At 45.1% G+C, this 13,503-nt stretch overlaps 1 non-coding gene across 1 annotated transcript; it reads left to right on the top strand.

The window, feature by feature from the left end:
• Positions 1-12,800: 12,800 nt before the first annotated feature.
• LOC122925305 lies at positions 12,801-12,886 on the top strand. Its single transcript, XR_006387614.1, has one exon. It is a non-coding gene; the product is annotated as a small nucleolar RNA SNORD71 (small nucleolar RNA).
• Positions 12,887-13,503: the final 617 nt, after the last annotated feature.

The raw sequence follows: 13,503 nt of genomic DNA on the forward strand, positions 1-13,503 counted from the left end.
CATGAGCTGTTTGAAGCTGTCTGTGTCCACTAGCCTAAATGACAGCATTTCATAGGCCAGTAGTTTAGAAATGCTGGCATTCAGGGCCAGGGATCGAGGGTGGCTAGGTGGGAATTTACGCTTTCTCTCAAATGTTTGTGAGATGGAGAGCTGAACGCTGCCGTGTGACATGGTTGAGACGCTTGGTGACGGAGGTAGTGGTGGTGTTGGTGGTACACCCCCTGTTTGCTGGGCGGCAGGTGCCAACGTTCCTCCAGAGGCGGAGGAAGAGGCCGAGGCGGCAGCAGCAGGAGAGGCCGAGGCGGCAGCAGCAGAAGAGGTAGCAGGGGGAGCCTGAGTGATTTCCTTGGTTTTAAGGTGTTTACTCCACTGCAGTTCATGCTTTGCATGCAGGTGCCTGGTCATGCAGGTTGTGCTCAGGTTCAGAACGTTAATGCCTCGCTTCAGGCTCTGATGGCACAGCGTGCAAACCACTCGGGTCTTGTCGTCAGCACATTGTTTGAAGAAGTGCCATGCCAGGGAACTCCTTGAAGCTGCCTTTGGGGTGCTCGGTCCCAGATGGCGGCGGTCAGTAGCAGGCGGAGTCTCTTGGCGGCGGGTGTTCTGCTTTTGCCCACTGCTCCCTCTTTTGCTACGCTGTTGGCTCGGTCTCACCACTGCCTCTTCCTCCGAACTGTGAAAGTCAGTGGCACGACCTTCATTCCATGTGGGGTCTAGGACCTCATCGTCCCCTGCATCGTCTTCCACCCAGTCTTGATCCCTGACCTCCTGTTCAGTCTGCACACTGCAGAAAGACGCAGCAGTTGGCACCTGTGTTTCGTCATCATCAGAGACATGCTGAGGTGGTATTCCCATGTCCTCATCATCAGGAAACATAAGTGGTTGTGCGTCAGTGCAGTCTATGTCTTCCACCGCTGGGGGAAGGGCTAGGTGGATGCCCTTGGGAAACCCTGCCAGCAGAGTCTTCAAACAGCATAAGAGACTGCTGCATAACTTGAGGCTCAGACAGTTTCCCTGATATGCATGGGGGTGATGTGACAGACTGATGGGGTTGGTTTTCAGGTGCCATCTGTGCGCTTTCTGCAGAAGACTGGGTGGGAGATAATGTGAACGTGCTGGATCCACTGTCGGCCACCCAATTGACTAATGCCTGTACCTGCTCAGGCCTTACCATCCTTAGAACGGCATTGGGCCCCACCATATATCGCTGTAAATTCTGGCGGCTACTGGGACCTGAGGTAGTTGGTACACTAGGACGTGTGGATGTGGCAGAACGGCCACGTCCTCTCCCAGCACCAGAGGGTCCACTAACACCACCACGACCATGTCCACGTCCACGTCCCTTACTAGATGTTTTCCTCATTGTTATGGTTCACCACAACAACAAAAATATTATTTGGCCCAATGTATTGTATTCAAATTCAGCTGAATATAAATTTGAGGCCTAGTATTTAGGCGCTGGGTGACCGGTATGGATTTAGTGACAGAATTAGACTTGGAAATGCACAGTAGCGTGTGTGTGAAGTTATTCTGAATGACCCTATGTGCACCTTGAATATTATATACCCTTTTAGGGATAGATTTCAAATAGCTCTGATATAGCAGAAACCACTAAATTATGAAATTGCTAAATTGGGAATTGTATTTCAACCCTGAACAAAAAATGTGCTTTAACGGACACTAAATAACTTGCCCAGCCACAACAGTACAGCGGTAACGACAGATTTAGCGGGATATAAATTTGAGGCCTAGTATTTAGGCGCTGGGTGACCGGTATGGATTTACTAACAGAATTAGACTTGGAAATGCACAGTAGCGTGTGTGTGTGAAGTTATTCTGAATGACCCTATGTGCACCTTGAATATTATATACCCTTTTAGGGATAGATTTCAAATAGCTCTGATATAGCAGAAACCACTAAATTATGAAATTGCTAAATTGGGAATTGTATTTCAACCCTGAACAAAAAATGTGCTTTGACGGACACTAAATAACTTGCCCAGCCACAACAGTACAGCGGTAACGACAGATTTAGCGGGATATAAATTTGAGGCCTAGTATTTAGGCGCTGGGTGACCGGTATGGATTTAGTGACAGAATTAGACTGGGATATGGCCAAAAAATAACCACACTATTGCTGGTTAAATGCACTTGGTGTGACAGCTTGACCAACCACACTACTGAGGGTTAAATGCACTTGGTGACGGGCGCAGCTTGCCCCTGATGTAGTATATGGCCAAAAAATGAACAGACTATTGCTGGTTAAATGCACTTGGTGTGACAGCTTCACCCTGATGTAGGCTTTAGCCAAAAAACAACCACACCATTGAGGGTTAAATGCACTTGGTGACAGGCGCAGCTTGCCCCTGATGTAGTATATGGCCAAAAAATGAACAAACTATTGCTGGTTAAATGCACTTGGTGTGACAGCTTGACCAACCACACTACTGAGGGTTAAATGCACTTGGTGACGGGCGCAGCTTGCCCCTGATTTAGTATATGGCCAAAAAATTAACAGACTATTGCTGGTTAAATGCACTTGGTGTGACAGCTTCACCCTGATGTAGGCTTTAGCCAAAAAACAACCACACCATTGAGGGTTAAATGCACTTGGTGACAGGCGCAGCTTGCCCCTGATGTAGTATATGGCCAAAAAATAAACAGACTATTGCTGGTTAAATGCACTTGGTGTGACAGCTTCACCCTGATGTAGGCTTTAGCCAAAAAACAACCACACCATTGAGGGTTAAATGCACTTGGTCGCAGCTTGGATGCACTTGGTCGCAGCACCGCACAAGACACAAAATGGCCACCGATCACCCCAGAAAAAAGTGACTGACAAACGGTCTGGGCAGCCTAAAAACAGTGAGCAATTGAATTTCAGCAGCTCAATGATGCACAGCTGCAGATCGATCGATTAATCAAGTCCTTTGGAGGAGTTAATCTGCCTTATCTCGCCCTACTGTCGCAGCCGCAACCTCTCCCTACGCTAATCAGAGCAGAGTGACGGGCGGCGCTATGTGACTCCAGCTTAAATAGAGGCTGGGTCACATGGTGCTCTGGCCAATCACAGCCATGCCAATAGTAGGCATGGCTGTGACGACCTCTTGGGGCAAGTAGTATGACGCTTGTTGATTGGCTGCTTTGCAGCCTTTCAAAAAGCACCAAGAAAGCGTCACGAAAGCGACGAACACCGAACCCGAACCCGGACTTTTACGAAAATGTCCGGGTTCGGGTCCGTGTCACGGACACCCCAAAATTCGGTACGAACCCGAACTATACAGTTCGAGTTCGCTCATCCCTAGTCAGAGGCAATCCAGGATTTGTTCATTTTTATAAGTTAACCGGTCAGCATTTTCAGTTGACAGGCGGATGCGCTTATCAGTTATTATGTCCCCAGCAGCACTAAATATGCGTTCTGACAAAACACTGGCGGCGGAGCAGGCCACCACCTCCAAGGCATAGAGTGCCAGTTTGTGGCCCATGTCCAGTTTGGACACCCAATAGTTGTAAGGCACAAAGGGGTCACTGAGGATGCTGACACGGTATGCTACGTACTCCTTCACCATCTTCCAAATTTGTGACACTAGGCCACGCAACAGGTTGATGTCATAAAACTGTCCCAGGCCTCAGAGAGTGTTGCCCTGCCTCAATACTGGAACATTGAAACTGCTGTGTGTTACCCTCATCTCCCCTCCTCGGTTGGCCAAGGAACTATGTACTCTGCAGCCAGCGTTGTCAGATGGAAATTTTTGGAGCAATTTTTCCACAAGGACCTTCTGGTATTGCACCATTTTGCCCGTCCTCTCCACCACAGGAATTAGTGATGAGTTCTCTTTGTAGCGGAGTCGAGAAGGGTGAACAACCAGTAATCGGTGTTGGCAAAAATGCATACAACACGAGGGTCACGAGAAAGGCAGCCTAACATAAAGTCAGCCATGTGTGCCAGAGTCCCAACGGACAAGACTTCACTGTCCTCATCAGGTGGATGACTCTGAATCTCCTCATCCTCTTCCTCCTCTTCTACCCATCCACGCTGAACAGATGGAATAAAACTTCCATGGGTACTACCCTCTGTAGCGGAGGCAACCGTCATCTGCTTACCCTGCTCCTCATTATCATCATCCAATTTGCGCTGAGAAGACGAACTGAGGGTGGTCTGGCTATCACCCTGTGTACTGTCTTCACCCATTTCTACCTCTTCCAGATGCAAAGCGTCCGACTTAATTGCAAGCAGCGAGTGTTTGAGTAGACACAGAAGTGGGATGGTTACGCTGATAATAGCGTTATAGCTGCTCACCATCTGTATTGATTCCTCAAAGTTGCGTAAAACCTCACAGAGGTCAGACATCAATGCCCACTCGTCGCTTGTGAAGAGCGGAAGCTGACTGGAAAGGCGACGACAATGTTAAAGCTGGTATTCCACTACTGCCCTCTACTACTCACAAAGCCTGGCCAACATGTGGAACGTGGAGTTTCAGCACGTGCACAGGTCGTACAACAGTCGGTGAGCTGCTAATTGCAAGCACTGCTGCAGCGTTGCCAGACTGGCGGAAGCTGTCGATGAATTGCAGAAATGGGCACAAACACGGCGCACCTTCACCAGTAGCTCAGGAAAATTGGGGTAGGTTTTGAGAAACCACTGAACCACTAGGTTAAACACGTGGGCTAGGCATGGTATGTGTGTGAGCTTGATAAGCTCCAGAGCCGCCATAAAGTTACAGCCATTATCAGAAACAACCATGCCTGGTTGTAGGTTGAGTGGCGAGAGCTGGTCCCTTATCCCCTGCCACAGCTCTGCGGCCGTATGCTGTTTGTCAACTAAGCAGATCAGTTTAAGCACGGCCTGTTATCGCTTCCCCACTGCAGTGCAACATTGCTTCCAGCTATTGACTTATGTCTGATTGGTGCTGCAAGATGATAATTCAGAGGTGGAAGTGAAGGAGGAGGTGGAGGAGGAGAAGGGGGGGTTGCAGCCATTAATGTAGGTAGTGGTGGAAACACTGATGGAAGTAGGGCCCGCAATCCTTTGCATCGGTAGCACCCGGCCTCCACAACATTCACCCAGTGTGCTGTCAGGGAAATATAGCGTCCCTGGCCAAAAGCACTTGCCCATGTGTCAGTCGTTAAGTGGACCTTCCCAATAACTGTGTTGGTCAGGGCATGGGTTATGTTATGGAACACATGCTGGTGTAAGGCTGGGACTGCAAAAAGTGAAACATTTTGGCGGCTGGGGAAAGAGTAGCGCGGGACAGCCGCCGCCATCAGGCTGCGGAAAGCCTCAGTGTCCACAAGCCTAAATAGCAACATTTCTAAGGCCAGCAATTTGGAAAGGTGCGCATTTAGTGCTATGGTCTGTGGGTGGGTGGCTGGGTATTTGCGTCTTCATTCTAAGACCTGGGGTATGGACATCTGTACGCTGCGCTGGGACACAGAAGTGGATGTGCTAGCTGATGGTGCTTGCGAAGGTCCAGGTGCAGGGTGGGAGGCATCCGGGCCTGCGTCTTGGACAGGGGATTGGCCAGAACATATCACAGGGGAAGAACAGGCAGTGGTGTGACCCGCAGACACTGGTTGTGGACCCAGGCGTTTGGTTCACCTATTAGGGTGCTTTGATGCCATGTGGTGGATCATGCTGGTGGTGGTGAGGTTGCTAGTGTTCAAGCCCCTGTTCATTTTGGTTCGGCACAGATTGCAAATGACATATCATTTATCTTCCGCACTTTCCTCAAAAAAGCGCCACACTGCTCAACACCTACCCCTTGGCAAGAGAGATTGACGCAAGGGGTGCTCAATGGAACAGTTGCAGGCCTGTTTGGTGTGGCTCACCTTCTCTCTTTTGCCACCACACTGCCTCTTCCAGCCTGTTGCGGGGATGTGGATCCCTCCACCTCTGTACTGCTGTCCTCACTCTGCTTGCCACCTTCCCAGGTTGGGTCAGTGACTTCATCATCCATCACCTCCTCTTCCACTTCCTCCAACAAAAACCTTACTTATTGACAACTGTGTCTCAGCCTCATCATGAACCTCTTGAGATACTAATTGCGGTTGACTTATTGGCAACAGTGTCTCATTATCATCTTGCACCTCGTGAAACACTAATTACCGTTCCCCACCGTCATCTTCTTTTGACTGTGGATGCTCCAAAGTTCGGGAATCAGGGCACAAGATCTCCTCATGTTCCTCTTCAAGCAGGCTTGACAAGAGGCCCAAATTAAGGAATGGCGATGAAAACAGCTCCTCGGAATATCCGAGTGTGAGATCACTTGTTTTCCAAACCTCCATGGTGGGTGGAAGGAGTTTCAGAGTGAGTATTCTGTTGACCAGACTCTTGGCTACTGAGACTGGACTTTGTGGAAGACAGGGTGGTGCTTAACCGACTGGAAGCATTATCTGCTGCAATCCAGCCGACCACCGGGTCGCACTCGTCTGACTTCAAGAGTGGTGTCCTGTGCCGCCCTGCAAACTGGGACATGAAGCTAAGTATCGTGGATGAGTGTGTTTCTTGTGCTTTGGCAGCAGGTACAGTTTCACCGTGCCCAGGGCCACGGCCTCTGTGTGCACCGTCAGCAGCACGGCCACATCCCCGCCCCTTACTGCTCGCCTTGCGCATATTAAATGGTATATATGCTTGCAAGTATGTCACACATACAGCAGTGCAGGTTTTGTAAGTGTATGTTCAAATAAAGTACACAGAATGTCACAGATATTTTTGGGATGCACACACGTTAAACAGGAGGTATAGCGCAAGTAATGTTGCTGTCAACACCGCCTAATAAAAAATTACACTGAATGAATGTCACTGATATTTAGGATGCACACACGTTAAACAGGAGGTATAGCGCAAGTAATGTGGCTGTCACCACCGCCTAATAAAGCCCTCGTCAGTCAGTACTCAGAATTACTATCGCTCCGCCTTTATCGGCGGGGCGTATGGTAATCCCATCATCCTTCTGCAGCTGTTTAATTGCTGCAATCTCCTGATTGGAGAGGTTGGATCTTTTATTATTTATACCACCTATAGCCCTAATGTCCTTTTCTATATTTTTTCTAAATGTTTCTATCTCTGGGCTAATTTCATTCCTAGGGTATTTAGTCGACCTAGGCTTTAATTCCGTATGAATGAAACCAGATACTTCCTGAGGTTTGGGTGTAATGGGATTCTTCATAAAATATTTTTTAAGACAAATTCTTCTTACAAATTTTTCTATGCCCACATAAGTGTCAAATTTATTCAACCATGAGCTCGGGGCAAACTTAAGGCCCTTATTTAATAAAGATATTTGTGATGATGTTAAATCAACTCCACTCAGATTAATAATAGAGCTCTGTGATGGTGGTGCTAAATCTAATATCTGTGTCAGTATCTTTTTTCTCTTTGCCCTTCGTGTTTTTCTCTTTGTCTTTGATAATCTTGTGTCCAATCTAGTGACCTGTCTGGTGTCCTGTTGTATCTCCAATGTGAATTGTGATTGGAGGGTGGGCTGTGTAGCCGTGTACTAGCCAACAAATGTGCGGAGAAGAGACTCGAACATTGCGCTCGAGCACGTGCGGTATTCGGCCGAAACACCGCTATGTGCAGAGAATTGCGATGCTCGAGTAAAATTATGTTCAGCAGAGCTTTCTTGCCCAACACTAGAGGTCATCATTGAATATAAATGCAGCTATTTTCTCCACTGACGAGTAGACAATTATCTGGAAGGAAAGGTTCCCTCCCGATAATTGCCACCATTTGTAAATACTCTTAAAGCCTCTTTCATATGAGCTGATATCCAGACAGTTATTGGTAACAAATAGAATGACATTGTACTGAACATGAAAGAGGTATACAGAACATAATACTTTAGATAGATCTACTTTTATGTATATTCAGATTTTACCAACAGTACACACATTTAAAGAATTATGTAAAAAACTTTTTTTATACATTTCTGTCCTAACATCAGTTAATGAATTTTAATTAAATAGAATTGGCCCTTTATCTGACATACACCACATTAACTATCACCCAGTTTTGAAATTAAATGGAAATTTAATTGAAATATAGCAGCAATAAGAGCATGCATAGGAATGGTTTACAGAGCTTTGAAAACGAACTTTTCTTTAATCTCTCTTATAATACTAATGCAGGAAAGCAAGTATGAAGCTTGGAATGGACAGTCTGACTGATATAAAACAAGAAAATAATCTAATTTTACCAAGTTCATTATCAGATGACCTTGTGCTGAATATTAATTGGCAAAGCATGGAATGTAATAACATACAGAGTCTAAGGTCCCTTTCACACGAGCGAGTTTTACAAGTGATGGCGAAGAGGTTGGTGTGATGTGGGGTGGAGAAGAGCAAATCAAGTCACACACTTGTGATATTACATTTCAGATAAAAGTAATTTCTTACTTGTGTTATTCACAGTAATAACTTTCAAGGATCAGGACTCAAGATTAAGCAACTGTTTTGGCACCTTAATAACCAGAGCAATAGATTGAGGCACAGTATATAGCATATAAGTATAAGGTGGACAACTAATAAGAGAAACCTGTTTGCCTTCTGTGGTTTACACAGAAAAATAATAATTATTATTTTTTATTAAAGCTCCATTAATTCCATACCACTGTACATATAAAAAGGGGTATACATACATAATACAGACAATTGCACTAGGCATGAACAAGACGAGTTACAGACTGGTACAGAAGGAGAGAGGGCCCTGCCCGTGAGGGCTTACAATCTACATTGTATAGGAGAAGGACACAGTAGGAGAGGCTAAAGCTGGTCATAGCGGTATAGAGGCAGCAGGGTCACTGGTTGTAAGCTTGTCTGAAGAGGTGTTTTTTTTTTACTTTTCAGGTTTCTTTTAAAGGATTCCACTGTAGGTGAGAGTCTAATATGTTGGGGTAGCGAATTCCAGGGTGTGGGGGATGCACAGGCGAAATCTTGGAGGTGATTGTGGGGGTGAGGTGATAAGAGGTGATAAGAAGAGAGAAGAGAAGGAGGTCTTGTGGGGATCGTAGATTACGTGTGGGGATGTGTCGAGAAAGTAGCTCAGAGATGTAGGGAGGGGACAGGCTGTGGACAGCTTTGTATGTATTTGTTAGGATTTTGAACTGAATTCTCTGGGCAATGGGGAACCAGTGAAGGGATTGGCAGAGGGGAGAGGAGTAAGAGGGTGAGAGGTGGATTAGTCGGGCATCTGAGTTGAGGATAGATTGGAGGGGTGCGAGAGTGCTAGATGGGAGGCCACAAAGAAGAATGTTGCAGTAGTCTAGGCAGGAGATGATGAGGGCGTGTACAAGCATTTTTGCAGACTCAAAGTTGAGGAAAGCGCGGATGTGGGAGATGTTTTTGAGTTGGAGGTGGCAGGTGGTGGAAAGGGCTTGGTTGTGTGGTTGAAAGGAGAGGGCAGAATCCAAGGTCACTCCAAGGCAGCGGACTTGGTTGACCAGGGAGAGTGTGCAGCCATTGACCGTGATAGATAGGTATGTTAAGGGGGTTGAGCAAGATGGGGGAAAGATGATCGATAGAGATGAGCAAATCAAAGTTGACGAAGTGGAATTCAATCCAAATTTCAGGAATTATTTGATTCGCACCAAATTCAAATGTCCTCACGCTTCATGGTAAGAAATGGCGATTTTTCCTAAAATGGCTGCTGCACATGTTAGGACATGGAGCACCCACAATGCCATGCATGCAGCCAATCAGCAGCCAGCCCTGTAATGTCACAGCCCTGTAAATAAACTCTTGGATTCACCCATTTTCCAGTGTGCTTAGTGCAGGGAGAGACATTAGCAGGCATTGGGGACAATGCTAAGAAAAACTGGAAAAACTTGAAAAAGGAGTAGAAGTGCAGGGAAAGGATAGGAAGTAATTATTACACAGTATTAAAGCAGAACAAGGTTCAATAGGGGGTGTTTACAGCCTGGGTAATAGGAACAATCCTATTAAACCTTGCTGCACTGACTGCGGATCCAAATTGCCTTTGTACTGCTGCTCATTTCAGGTTTGCAATAGATGATACCTCTGAAATTACAGTAAACCGTTCTTGTTATTGGGATCTCAGTAGCCCTTGTGCACAGCAGTTATATATATATATATATATATATATATGTTCTAAAGTCTTTTTTTTTGGCGTGTATTAGTGAGGAAGAAGAAAAGGGGCTTATTAGCCGTTGTGTGGTGAAGTGAGAAAATTACAGCCCTTTTTGGCGTGCCTTATCGGCAAAAAAAAATATATTATTTGCCGTTTATGGCCACAGTAATATGTTCTAAAGCCTTTTTTTGTGTGCGTGTATTATTCGGAGAAAAAAAAAGGGATTATTAGCCGTTGTGTGGTGAAATAAGAAAATTAAAGCCATTTTTGGCGTGTATTAGTGGCAAAAAAAACTTATTTGCTGTTCACAGACGCAGTTATATGTTCTAAAGCCTTTTTTTGTTGTGTATTAGTAGGGAAAAAGTAAAAGGGCTTATTAGCCGTTGTGTGGTGAAGTGAGAAAATTATAGCCCTTTTGACGTGTATTTAGTGGGGGGAATAAAACTTTATTTGCTGTTCACAGCCGTAGTCATATGTTCTAAAGCCTTTTTTGTCGTGTATTAGTGGGGAAAAAGAAAAATAACTTATTAGCCATTGTGGGGTGAAGTGAGAAAATTACAGCCCTTTTTGGCGTGCCTTATTGGCAAAAAAAAATATATTATTTGCCGTTTATGGCCACAGTAATATGTTCTAAAGCCTTTTTTTGTGTGCGTGTATTATTCGGAGAAAAAAAAGGGGATTATTAGCTGTTGTGTGGTGAAATAAGAAAATTAAACCCATTTTTGGCGTGTATTAGTGGCAAAAAAATACTTATTTGCCGTTCACAGACACAGTTATATGTTCTAAAGCCTTTTTTTGTTGTGTATTAGTGGGGAAAAAGTAAAAGGGCTTATTAGCCGTTGTGTGGTGAAGTGAGAAAATTATAGCCCTTTTGTCATGTATTAGTGGGGAAAAATAAAAATTACTTATAAGCCGTTGTGTGGTGAAGTGGGAAATTGACAGCCCTTTTTTGCATGTATTATTGGCAAAAAAAATAATAATTGCCGTTCACATCTGCAGTTATATGTTCTAGAGCCTTTCTTTGTTGTGTGTTAGTAGGGGGAAAAGGGGGCTTATTAGCTGTTGTGTGGTGAATTGAGAAAATGACAGCCCTTTTTGGCGTGTATTAGTGGCAAAAAAAAAGTATTTGCCGTTCACAGCCTTATTTATTTGTTCTATTGCTTTTTAGGCTTGTATTAGTGGGAAAAAGAAAAAGGGCTTATTTGCCGTTGTGTGGTGAAGTGAGAAAAGTACAGCCCTTTTTTATGCGTATTAGTGGCAAAAAAAACTAAACTTTATTTGCTGTTCACAGCCATAGTTATATGTTCTAAAGCCTTTTCTTTGCCGTGTATTAGTGTGGGGGGGGGGGGGAAGGGTGCTTATTAGCTGTTGTGTGGTGAAGTGAGAAAATGAAAGCACTTTTTGGCGTTTATTAGTGGCAAAAAACAAGTATTATTTGCCGTTCACGGCTGCAGTTGTGTGGTGACATGAGAAAATTACTGTATAGCCCTTTTTGGCGTGTATTAGTGGCAAAAAAAAACATTATTTGCCGTTCACGGCTGCAGTTATATGTTCTAAAGCCTTTTTTTGTTGTGTATTAGTGGGGAAAAAGAAAAATGGCTTATTAGCTGTTGTGTTGTGAAGTGAGAAATCTATATCCCTTTTTTGAATGTATTATTGTAGTATTATTATAAAAGTATTATTTGCCATTCACGGCTGCAGTTATATGTTCTAAAGCCTTTTTTTGTCCTGTATTAGTGTGTGTGGGGGTGGGGGTGGGGGAGATGCTTATTAGCTGCTTTGTGGTAAAGTGAGAAAATTACAGCTCTTTTTGGCGTGTATTAGTGGCAAAAAAAATATATTATTCGCCGCAGTTATATGTTCTAAAGTCTTTTTTTGGCGTGTAAGGCCTCTTTCACACAGGTGTCACGTTTTGGCTCAGGATGAGTCCCCGCGCGAGTAGGTACGCAATTTCAGTCAGTTTTGACTGCGATTGGTTCCGTTGTTCAGTTTTTATCGTGCAGGTGCAATGCGTTTTGCACGCGCGTGATAAAAAACTGAATGTGGTACTCAGACCCGAACTTCTTCACTGAAGTTCGAGTTTGGGTTAGGTGTTGTGCAGATGTAATTATTTCCCCTTATAACATGGTTATAAGGGAAAATAATAGCATTCTTAACCCCTTCATGACTGCAATACGTTTATATACGTGATATTTGCACATGCCCTGTGCAGCTATCACGTCTATAAACGTCAAACCAGCTCTTTAATCCAAGCGCTGCAAAGCACTTAGATTAAAGCTTCTGCCCCTGCACTGCTGCTGTTACGGACAGCATACAGTGCAGTAATGCCGGCAAGGGACCAATCAGAGTGGCCCCTTGCCGGTAATCGATCCGATTGGTTAGCCTGTGCAGACTAACCAATTGGATGGCGGCAGTGAAAAAATTAAGGTTTCAGGCTCTGATCTGCGCTCTGCAGATCAGAGCCTGAAATCAGATAGTGTCCTCGTGCCCCCCCCCCGATCTGTGCCCCTCCAAGCCCCCCTTGTGTCCACCTGCTGCCTGCAGCTCATCTCCTGCTCATGTGCTCATCTGCCTCCTGCCCTGATGCGGTCCTCCGCCCCATCCCCGCCCCATGCATTCTCCCCGCCCCTACTGCTCCAGCCTCCCTCAATGTTGGCGGCCGTTCATCCCCCCTGCCCCCCTCTTTCCAGCACTGCCCCAGGCCCCCCTGCTGTGTGTGATGGCGGCGGCTCCATTCCTGAGCCGCCGCCATCAGCAGAGAGTGTCAGCTCTATGCTGACACTCTGCTGTAACCCCATAGATGCCACGGTTGTGGCATCCATGGGGTTAATAGAGGGAGCTCCCTCTCTCAGCCATCGGGGCTGCCGAGCTGCGATGGCAGCACCCGGTGGTTGCCATGGCAACCGGACACTTTGCAAAAGTGTCCGCTGTTGCCACCTACAGGGCATCTAATAGTATTATACTTTGCAATGCAAGAGCATTGCAAAGTATAGTACGGCCATCAGCCCCACTGGATCTTCATGATCCAAGAGGGACTTGATAAGAAAAGAAAGTGAAAATAATAAAAATGAAAAAAAAAATAAAAATGTAAAAAAAAATGTAAAATAAAAAAAGAAATTGCATTTTCCTATAAAAAAATGAAAAAGTAAAATGAAATATACATATTAGGTGTCACCATGTCCATAACGACCGTATCTATAAATATATCACATGATAGACCCCGTCCGATAAACACCATAAAATAAATGCCAAAAAAGCTATTTTTGTCACCTTACATCACAAAAAGTGCAACAGCATGCGATCAAAAATGCTTATGACCCCCAAAATAGTACCAATCAAACTGTCACCTCATCCCGCAAAGAATGTTACCCTAATTAAGACAATCGCCCAAAAAATAAAAAAAGCTATGGCTCTCA

Source organism: Bufo gargarizans, chromosome 1, assembly GCF_014858855.1.
Source record: "Bufo gargarizans isolate SCDJY-AF-19 chromosome 1, ASM1485885v1, whole genome shotgun sequence".
Classification (NCBI taxonomy): Eukaryota; Metazoa; Chordata; class Amphibia; order Anura; family Bufonidae; genus Bufo; species Bufo gargarizans.